General features: G+C 40.5%; 1 pseudogene across 1 annotated transcript; it reads right to left on the bottom strand.

The window, feature by feature from the left end:
- Nucleotides 1–8,176: 8,176 nt before the first annotated feature.
- Nucleotides 8,177–9,167, bottom strand: LOC147346993 (butyrophilin subfamily 1 member A1 pseudogene; annotated as a pseudogene). The gene has a single exon (XR_015152668.1). The product of XR_015152668.1 is annotated as a butyrophilin subfamily 1 member A1 pseudogene (transcript).
- Nucleotides 9,168–9,368: the final 201 nt, after the last annotated feature.

Below are 9,368 nucleotides of genomic sequence, written 5' to 3'. Positions count from 1 at the left end.
CTATTATCTCCTCAAGTATTTTCTCATGGTCTTTCTTTTTGTCTTCTTCTTCTGGGACTTCTATGATTCGAATGTTCTGGTGTTTAATATTGTTCTGGAAGTCTCTGAGATTGTCCTCATTTCTTTTAATTCGTTTTTCTTTTTTCCTCTCTGATTCATTTATTTCTACCCTTCTATCTTCTATTTCACTAATCCTATCTTCTACCTCCATTAGTCTACTATTTGTTGCCTCCAGAGTGTTTTTGATCTCATTTATTGCATTATTCATTATATATTGACTCTTTTTTATTTCTTCTAGGTCCTTGTTAAACCTTTCTTGCATTTTCTCAATCCTTGCCTCCAGGCTATTTATCTGTGATTCCATTTTTATTTCAAGATTTTGGATCATTTTCACTATCATTATTTGGAATTCTTTATCAGGTAGATTCCCTATCTCTTCCTCTTTTGTTTGGTTTGGTGGGCATTTATCCTGTTCCTTTACCTGCTGGGTATTCCTCTGTGTCTTCATCTTGTTTATATTGCTGAGTTTGGGGTGGCCTTTCTGTATTCTGGCAGTTTGTGGTGTTCTCTTTATTTTGGAGTTTCCTCTCTGTGTTTGGGTTTGTACAGGTGGCTTGTCAAGGTTTCTTAGTTAGGGAAGCTTGTGTGGGTGTTCTGGTGGGTGGAGCTGGATTTCTTCTCTCTGGAGTACAATGAAGTGTCTAGTAACAAGTTATGAAATGTCAGTGGATTTGGAGTAACTTTAGGCAGCCTGTATCTTGAAGCTCAGGGCTATGTTCCTGTGTTGCTGGAGAATTTGTGTGGTATGTCTTGCTCTGGAACTTGTTGGCCTTTGGGTGGTGCTTGGTTTCAGTGTAGGTATGGAGGTGTTTGATGAGCTCCTATTGCTTAATGTTCCCTGGAGTCAGGTGTTCTATGATGTTCTCAGGATTTGGACTTAAGCCTCCTGCTTCTGGTTTTCAGTCATATTTTTATAGTAGTCTCAAGACTTCTCCTTGTATACAGCACTGTTCATAAAACATCCAGGTTAAAGATGAAAAGTTTCTCCACAGTGAGGGACACCCAGAGAGGTCCACAGAGTTACATGGAGAAGAGAAGAGGGAGAAGGGATTTAGGTGTGACCTGAATGAGATGAGGTGGAATCAAAAGAGGAGAGAGCAAGCTAGCCAGTAATCACTTCCTTATGTGCGCTCCACAGTCTGGACCACTCAGAGATGTTCATGGAGTTATATAGAGAAGAGAAGAGGGAGGAAGGAGATATAGGTGACCAGGAGGATAAAAGGGGGAATGAAAAGAATAGAGACAGATCCAGCCAGTAAACAGTTCCCTAAGTGTCCTCCACCATCTGGAATACTCAGAGATTCAGAGAGTTGGGTAGAGAAGAGAAGGGGGATGGAGGACACAGAGGTGACCTAGTGGAGAGAAAAGAGAGTCCAAAGGGGGAGAGAGTAGTCAAGCCAGTAATCTCACTCCCAAGTAAAAATAGGTACTGAAGATTGGGTTCTTAAAGGTACAAAATTGATAACAAATACCAAAAAGCAAAGATTAAAATTCTAGACTAGAGGTTGGATTTTCAAAAATATAATATTAAAGAAAAGAAGAAGAAAAAAATCAAAGTCACAAAAGTTATTAAATATATATATATATATATATATGAAGTTTGCTTTAAAAAATAGTCTTTTTTTTTGAAAAGTAATAGTAGGTTATAAAAATGAAAAAGGAGTAATAGAGGACTTAAAATTTTTTTTAAAGTTAAAAAAAAGAAAAAAGAAGGGAAATAAAGAAAAGAATGATCGTAAAAATAGTAAAAATATATCTAAGACTTTCTCTGGTATTGTTCTGGGCAGTGTGGGGTCAGTTCATTTTCGGATAGTTTCTTGGTCCGGCTTATATTTCTCAAGGTCTATAGGCCCCTTCCTATGTAGTCGGTATTAACTACAGGTTTTTAATCTATTGCACCTGTCACTTCCAAGGCGGTTCCCTCGGTTTTAGCTTCTGTTTGCTGGTCTCTTCCGTGTCTGATTTCCGCCCTGACATAAGGGGGCAGTGGTGGACACTTTTTTAGGCTCACTTGTTCTGTTGCTCTGTAAGGAGGAAGGGATGCTACAAACAAATAACACTGGTGTGTCCTCGTAGTGCCTCAGCCACACTGGGCCTGCCCCCACTCACGGCATATGCCCCCTCCCTGCCCACACAGCTGAGGCTCTAGGTTGCTCCGCTAGGAACCGTCGGAGGCCGGCCCTGGGCTGCATGCACCTCCCAGGTCTAAGCTGCTCAGGTTCAAGCACTCGGGTAGTCCTCAGAGGCGCAGACTCCATTTGGCCTGCGTTTTGTGCCCTTCCCAGCTCCCAGCAGGTCAGGTGTTGAGTTGTTTGGCGAGCACGGTCACTGCAACTTATCACCTCTCCCATTCCTGTCACTCGGTTTTCTGGGTGTACAACCGGCGCACCTTCTCAGGCAGATGACTGTCCAGAAACCCACGAAGTCTTAGTAAGCAAAGAAGCCCGCTTGCAGTTTAGTAGATAATGCCTCTCTGGGGCTGCGATTGCCCCCTTCCGGCCCTGGCTGCCTGTCACCGGAGGGGGATGGTATGCAGCGGGCTAGTTCTGTTTCTCCCTTTATTCTGTGTGCGGGCCTGGTGGTGTCTTAGGGCTTTTTGCGTTGTAGCTATCCCTCAGTCTGGTTTGCTAGCCCAAATTAGTTCGCTCTGATTATCCTTGAAGGCATTCAGGCCTGATCCTTACTCTAAGCAATGCAGCCCACGCCTCCCTGCGAGGCCCCTGCTTGCTAGTGGCGGGCGCAGGCATCTGCACTGTTTCTCCACTGGGGGAGTTACCGTTGGGCTCATAATCTGTGGGTTTTAATTATTTACTTATTTTTCCTCCCTATTATGTTGCCCTCTGTGCTTCCAAGGCTCAGCACAGACTCGGCAGTGAGAGTGTTTCCTGGTGTTTGGAAACTTCTCTCTTTTTAAGACTCCTTTCCCGGGACGGAGTTCCGTCCCTACCTCTTTTGTCTCTTTTTTTGTCTTTTATATTTTTCCTACCTCCTTTCGAAGATAATAGGCTACTTTTCTGGGTGCCTGATGTCCTCTGCCGGCATTCAGAAGTTGTTTTGTGGGTTTTACTCAGTGTTTAAATGTTCTTTTGATGAATTTGTGAGAAGAAAGTGGTCTCCCCGTCATATTTCTCTGCCATCTTAGGACCGCCCCCCAGGTTCTCTTTTATACTTTGACAAAAGCATTAGGTCAGAGGTTTGACATTTTCAGTTTCTCCCACCCAGATTTACTGTCTCCAGACATCATTGTTGTCCTACAAACAGAGTTCCTGCTTCAGGGATTCTCTCAGAATCAGCTTTACCATCTATCATCTACTTCTTCTTATGTGTCCTACACTTAACTTGTGATTACATTCTAACTCATGCTACATTCCTCAGTTTATTTCTTATCTTTCTAAATCCTGTTTGCCCCTAGCACCTTAAGATCACTATCTCCTAAAAAGGCTTCTCCTCCTCCTCTTCCTAAGTTGCTTCAGTCGTGTCTGACTCTGTGCGACCCCATAGATGGCAGCCCACCAGGCTCCCCAGTCCCTGGGATTCTCCAGGCAAGAACACTGGAGTGGGTTGCCATTTCCTTCTCCAATGCATGAAAGTGAAAAGTGAAAGTGAAATCGCTCAGTTGTGTCTGATTCTTAGCGACCCCATGGACTGACTGCAGCCTACCAGGCTCCTCCATCCATGGGATTTTCCAGGCAAGAGTACTGGAGTGGGATGCCATTGCCTTCTCCAAAAAAAGCTTCTAGCTATTCTTAATTATTCCTAAACCCTAAACTCAGCAAACTTCTTTTGCCATAAATATTTCCCTCACAAACAGGTCTCAGGTAACAATCCTTCCCATGGCCTCAAGCTGCGGCCTACATGCTCATCCTGGGACATTCTTTGTAAAGATCCTTGAACAAATGTCAATGGTTATTTTATAGATTATTTTCTGGGCACAACTGCAGAAGGCTTTGTGCTTTCTCATGCTTCTCTCAAGCACCTTAACATTCTTTCCAGCCAAATCAACCGAAGAAAGTAAAGAACAAGTCACAATAACAAGGCCTAACTCCTTCATCCCAGGACTGTGCCTGCGAGATGAGGAGAGGGGCTTGGGGCCATGCCTCCATTTTGTCAGTAATACCTAATGTGGCTCCCAACAATTATGCATAAACAATATCCTTTTAGTGAACAAAACAATGGGAAGGTTAAAGTCAAAGAAGCAGATCCAACATGGAGACAAAATTGGCTCTTCCCAGTAACATTTTGACTTGTTTAAATCTATGATTTAATTTATTTATTTCATTTATTCTCATTTTTATTAAGAGTATTACCCACTGCATTCCACTCAGAAACACAAGTCACCAGTTAACTACATCTGTAAGCAGCATAAATTTTAATGTGGAATTCCCTGCTCAATTTGATTTAATTCCACATCAAATAGAAGACCAACTCTACCTCTCATGATCATTCTTTGTATATAAAATTTGAAATAAAAAGAATTAGAGAAATTTGTTTTTAAAGTTTATAATTTTGATATATATAATAGCAATTTAAATACCAAATAGAGATAACAGATTTCTTTGTTAAAAAACAAACATGCATTAAAAACAAACAAACAAACATGCAAAAACCTTCCCTGCTATAACTACTTTAAAATGAAGAGAGTCAGGATTTATGAATGTTAAGTATTTGTAGTAGACCATAAAGATGTTAAATCCTCCAAGTACTCACTCGTCTCTTTTAAAGACTGCTTTTTTTGGCTTCCTGTGTATTTGTATTCCCCGCTACTCTTTTAGAGGTAGCTTTGTTCTCCTTTTCCTGACTTTCCTTCAGGTAATCCCTGTGTAGACCATTTTCAAATCCTAATGCTTTTTCCACCTTCCTCTACACAGATTCATATAAATTCCAGAGAGGTTAAACACATATTCAGATAGGTGATCAGTTTTGCCATATAAAATTTTGAAATATTAGCACTGAAAAATATATCAAAGAATATTGGAAGAAAATCTGAGAGTAAAACTAATATCAAAGTATCTATCTATCTATATTTATATATGTGTGTGTGTATATATATACACACATAGGTAGATAAAGATAATAGTGATTAGATGCCAGTGAGAAAGTCATTTCCTAGGCAGGATGATAAGGAGTCTAGGGGTCCCCAAGGAGAGAGGGGTCTGGAATTCTCAAGGAGGAAGAAAGGACAAACTTTTTTTCTTTCTCCACATTCCTTAGGATTTTATACCAATAATGTATCCTGCCTAAGGACAGTCTTTGGATTCAACCTTCTGTTATCTTAAAATGTTAATTATGGGAGTAGACCTGGTCTTTACAAGGATGTATCTTGCCTGAGGACAGCGTTATCTTAAAATGTAAATTATGGGAGTAGGTCTGATGAGGTCTTTACAACCTCCAGATATTCTTTGGATTATATAACTTCATTGTTAACACTAGCAAGTGGGTACCCTTTCTGCCCCCTTCTGATGCCTATGTCAGAAGCTTTCTCTATCTCCTTTATACTTTAATAAAACTTTATTACACAAAAGCTCTGAGCGATCAAGCCTCGTCTCTGGCCCCGGATTGAATTCTTCTCCTCCGGGGGCCAAGAATCCCGGTGTATTCACGTGATTCAACAACAACCTTTCACCAGTGGAGAATAAGAAGAAGAGATTGAAAGCCCTAAACTGCCTGATTATTGTTTGTGTTAGGAGGCCTTGAGAAGTCTGCATCTCAACGGCTCCCTGTAAACAACCAGTAGGGATACGGTAAAAGATGCTTCCTCTGTTGAGCACAGCATTCCCACTACCACCCTCCCCTCAAGACCTGCCTTCAGGGGCTCATTGTGCCCCACTACATCTGCGACATGGAACCCATACATGTTCAAGCTAGAAAATCAAGCTGATAGCTTCCCTCTTTAGAAAGTGAGGTACAGTTTTGGTGTTCTCTAAGTAGCTCAAAGTTCCTAGGTGCTGGCTCCACATCCAGCACTGCCAAAGCCACTGCCAAATAACTTGACTTTAGCTATTTCAAAACACTTCTAATGATTATTATGGCTTTAAAAATTCTTTGAAAGAAACTAATATATCCTTCACTAGGAGAGGGTAAACAAACTGTGAAACACACTTATGATGGAATGTGAAAGTGATAGTCACTCAGTCGTGTCTGACTCCTTGTGACCCATGGACTATATCCTGCCAGGCTCCTCTGTCCAGGGAATTCTTCAGGCAAGAATACTGGAGTGGGTAGTCATTCCTTTCTCCAGGGGTTCCTCCCAGCCCAGTTATTGAACTCGAGACTCCTGCATTGCAAGCAGATTCTTTACCATCTGAGCCACGAGGAATGTTACTCACAATTAGAAGCCATGTACTATCAAGCCACAAAAAGGCATGGAGGTAACTCAAATGCATTTCTCTCAGTGAAAGAAGTCAGTCTGAAAAAGCTACAATACTATTTTATTTCTACTATATGACATGCAGAAAAAGGAAAAACTATAGAGACAGTAAAAAGATCAGTAGTTGCCAGGGATTTAGGAGGGGAGTAGGAATGGACAGGTGGAGGGTGGAGCCCAGTTGATGTTGGTTCATCAATTATAATGGATGTACCACACCAATGCAAGCTGTTACTAGGTGGAAGAGTGTTCAGGGAATAAGGGATATAGGTAAATTTTCTGTATTTTCTGGAAAACTCCTCTGTAAACCTAAGGTTGCTCTTAAAATCTATTATAATGTTTATAAAATGGGCTAAAGATGCCCAGAAGGCACACAAAGAGTAAAGAAGCACAAGATTATTATTATTAGATGGACTCAAATAATAACACAATGAAATACTATCCCATAACACAATGAAATACCATCCCATACTTATTATAATGGATAGAATTAAATATCAATAATAAGTAGAAAGTGAAACAAGAAATCAAAACTAACATTACCAGGCGCTGGTGAGGATGTGGGGCAATTGGAACTCTCAATCATTTCTAATAGGAATGCAGAATGGTACCACCACTCTAGAAAGAGTTTGGCAGTTTCTTATAAAGTTGTAACTGCTATAATCACATGACCCAGTCATTTCATTTTTAGATATTTACCATAGAAAAGTGGAAACTGATATTCACACACAAATGTTTACATGAATGTTTATAGCATTTTAATTGTTGTGGCAGGCTGAACCATGGGTTTGCAAAGAATTTCTAGACACGGAATATTGTAGAAAAGAGGGAGCTTATTAAGAACAAACAGCAGAGATAATGTGGGTACTGCCAGTGTCTCAGGTTGCACTCTCAGTGGAAAGTCAACACTTTTTGTGGGTTAGTAGCCAATTTTTATAGCTACAAAACAAAATTTCTGCTGCAAAATTGGCATTAGGATGATATAGGGTGGGTATATTTTTGCCTAATATGTGGTCAGGAAGCCTACTGGTGATGTTCACCTACTGGGGGCTTTTGACAACGATTATAATGGGGCTCAGTCAGCTTCCGAGATGACCTTGATGCTGGGCTCTGCGTCTGTGGCCTTGGGGCAGGACTCCACATTAATTTATAGTCATCCCAATAGGCAACAACATAAACGTTCTTTAGAGATTAAATGATCAAAATGCTGTACATTAATTCACTGGAATACTACTCAGCAAATAGGAATCAAGTATTAATACCATGGTTAAATATCAAAAGCCTTATTCCAAGGGAAAGGAGCCAATCTCAAACACAAAATATAATGATTCTATTTATATGAACTTCTGGTAAAATACAAAACATACAGAAGCACTGATCTGATCAATTGTTTCCAGGTTAGGTATTAATGAAAGGTTTGACTACACAAATCTAGCAAAAAATAGTTTTTTGGAGTAATGGAACTATCTTTTATCCTGAATGTAGTAGTGGCTACATGAGTCTGTATAAGTACTAAAACCCACAAGATTGTTCTAAAAAATAATTCATACTCCATGTACATTAAGAAACTGTCATCCCAAGCTATGCCTAGTAGCAAGCAAAGGCAGGAATGAAGCAATACCTCAGAGTGAATAGGAGGGTAAAAAGTGTAAGGATGGAATATAGATGCTCACACAGAGGAAGCTGAAGAATATGCTTGAAAACATGTTTCCCTCTGAATGCCACATAGTTGGACAACTGAGAACAACTCAATTATTTTGTCTTAATTTTATTTTTCTGCATTTCACTTTATAAATATAGTACAAAACCCAAAGGTGCAAAAGAATACAAAACAAAAAGTTATTGTCCTCTTATTTTCACCTTTGACATTTTAATTTGTAATCTTAAAGACATTGCAACATTCTATGGACAATCACATACACTAGTGCTTTGTATACATTTAGAATGATGATATGATTATATTTTATGATCTCTTTTTTTTTCATTACACATACCACAAGCAACACATAGTTTTCTACCCTGCACCATGCTTTGGGGAAGCTGTTTATGAAGACAATAAAAGGATAAGGAAAACCATAAAAAAGGATAAGGAAAAATAATTTGCTTCTGGTCTAGGAAAAGTCACGTCATGGTCAAATGCTTCAAGCCACACTGACCTGCAGCTTATATGATGCTCCTAGTACAGGGGAATCTGATCTGCTCCAGGCCATGGACAGATGGTCAAAGGCTCTGACTCACTGGGCCAAAGCCTGAAAAAAGGCTTTAAGGGCCCACCAAAGGCGCCTTGAGACAAGGTGTGAATGTGAGATTTATCTACCATATTATAAAATGAAATGCTTCCCTCCTCATATTCTAGGAAAATACACACTCTGGCCATGTGCACCTTTACAGTGAGTTTTGTTTCTGGAGAGGTGAGTGCCCAGTACTCCTGCTTATAGAACCTGAGGGCCCAGAAACCATCCTCAGATTTAATACAAACCCTGCCCTTTCTCATTACATGAGGCCTACAAATCCCCAGGTCCCATGTGCCATGGCTCTCGACCTCTACTTCCCAGTGCCACCTCCCTGAGGTCATGACCTGATGACCCAGCACACAGGGAAGAGAACAAAATCTCTGTGGGTCCTCAGGTAGATCTTGAGACTTCTCTCCCCAGGTTACATGTCTGTTCCCTTCCGACAAGAAGAGGGAAGGATGGGCGGTGGCTGGATCCAGAGTAATATCCACTGCAAAGACAATAACCATTTTAATATCTGAAAAAGAGGGATCAGGAAGCAGACGTACTGCTATTATTAGCCTGAGATATTTTTGAGCTTGTGGGACACTCATATATTCCCACATAGACTCTTTCATCTGCCTTCTTCCAAAGAATCTCTAGACTGATCCTGAGAGAGTAAAGAGTAGTCTCTCTTCTGCCATCAGTGAATAACTCACCAGTCTGGAAAA

Source organism: Bos grunniens, chromosome 23, assembly GCF_055505025.1.
Source record: "Bos grunniens cultivar Pamir isolate PY7600 chromosome 23, Bosgru_T2T1.0, whole genome shotgun sequence".
Lineage (NCBI taxonomy): Eukaryota > Metazoa > Chordata > Mammalia > Artiodactyla > Bovidae > Bos > Bos grunniens.
Note: the sequence above shows the minus strand (reverse complement) of the source record. Positions and strands in the feature narration are given on the sequence as shown.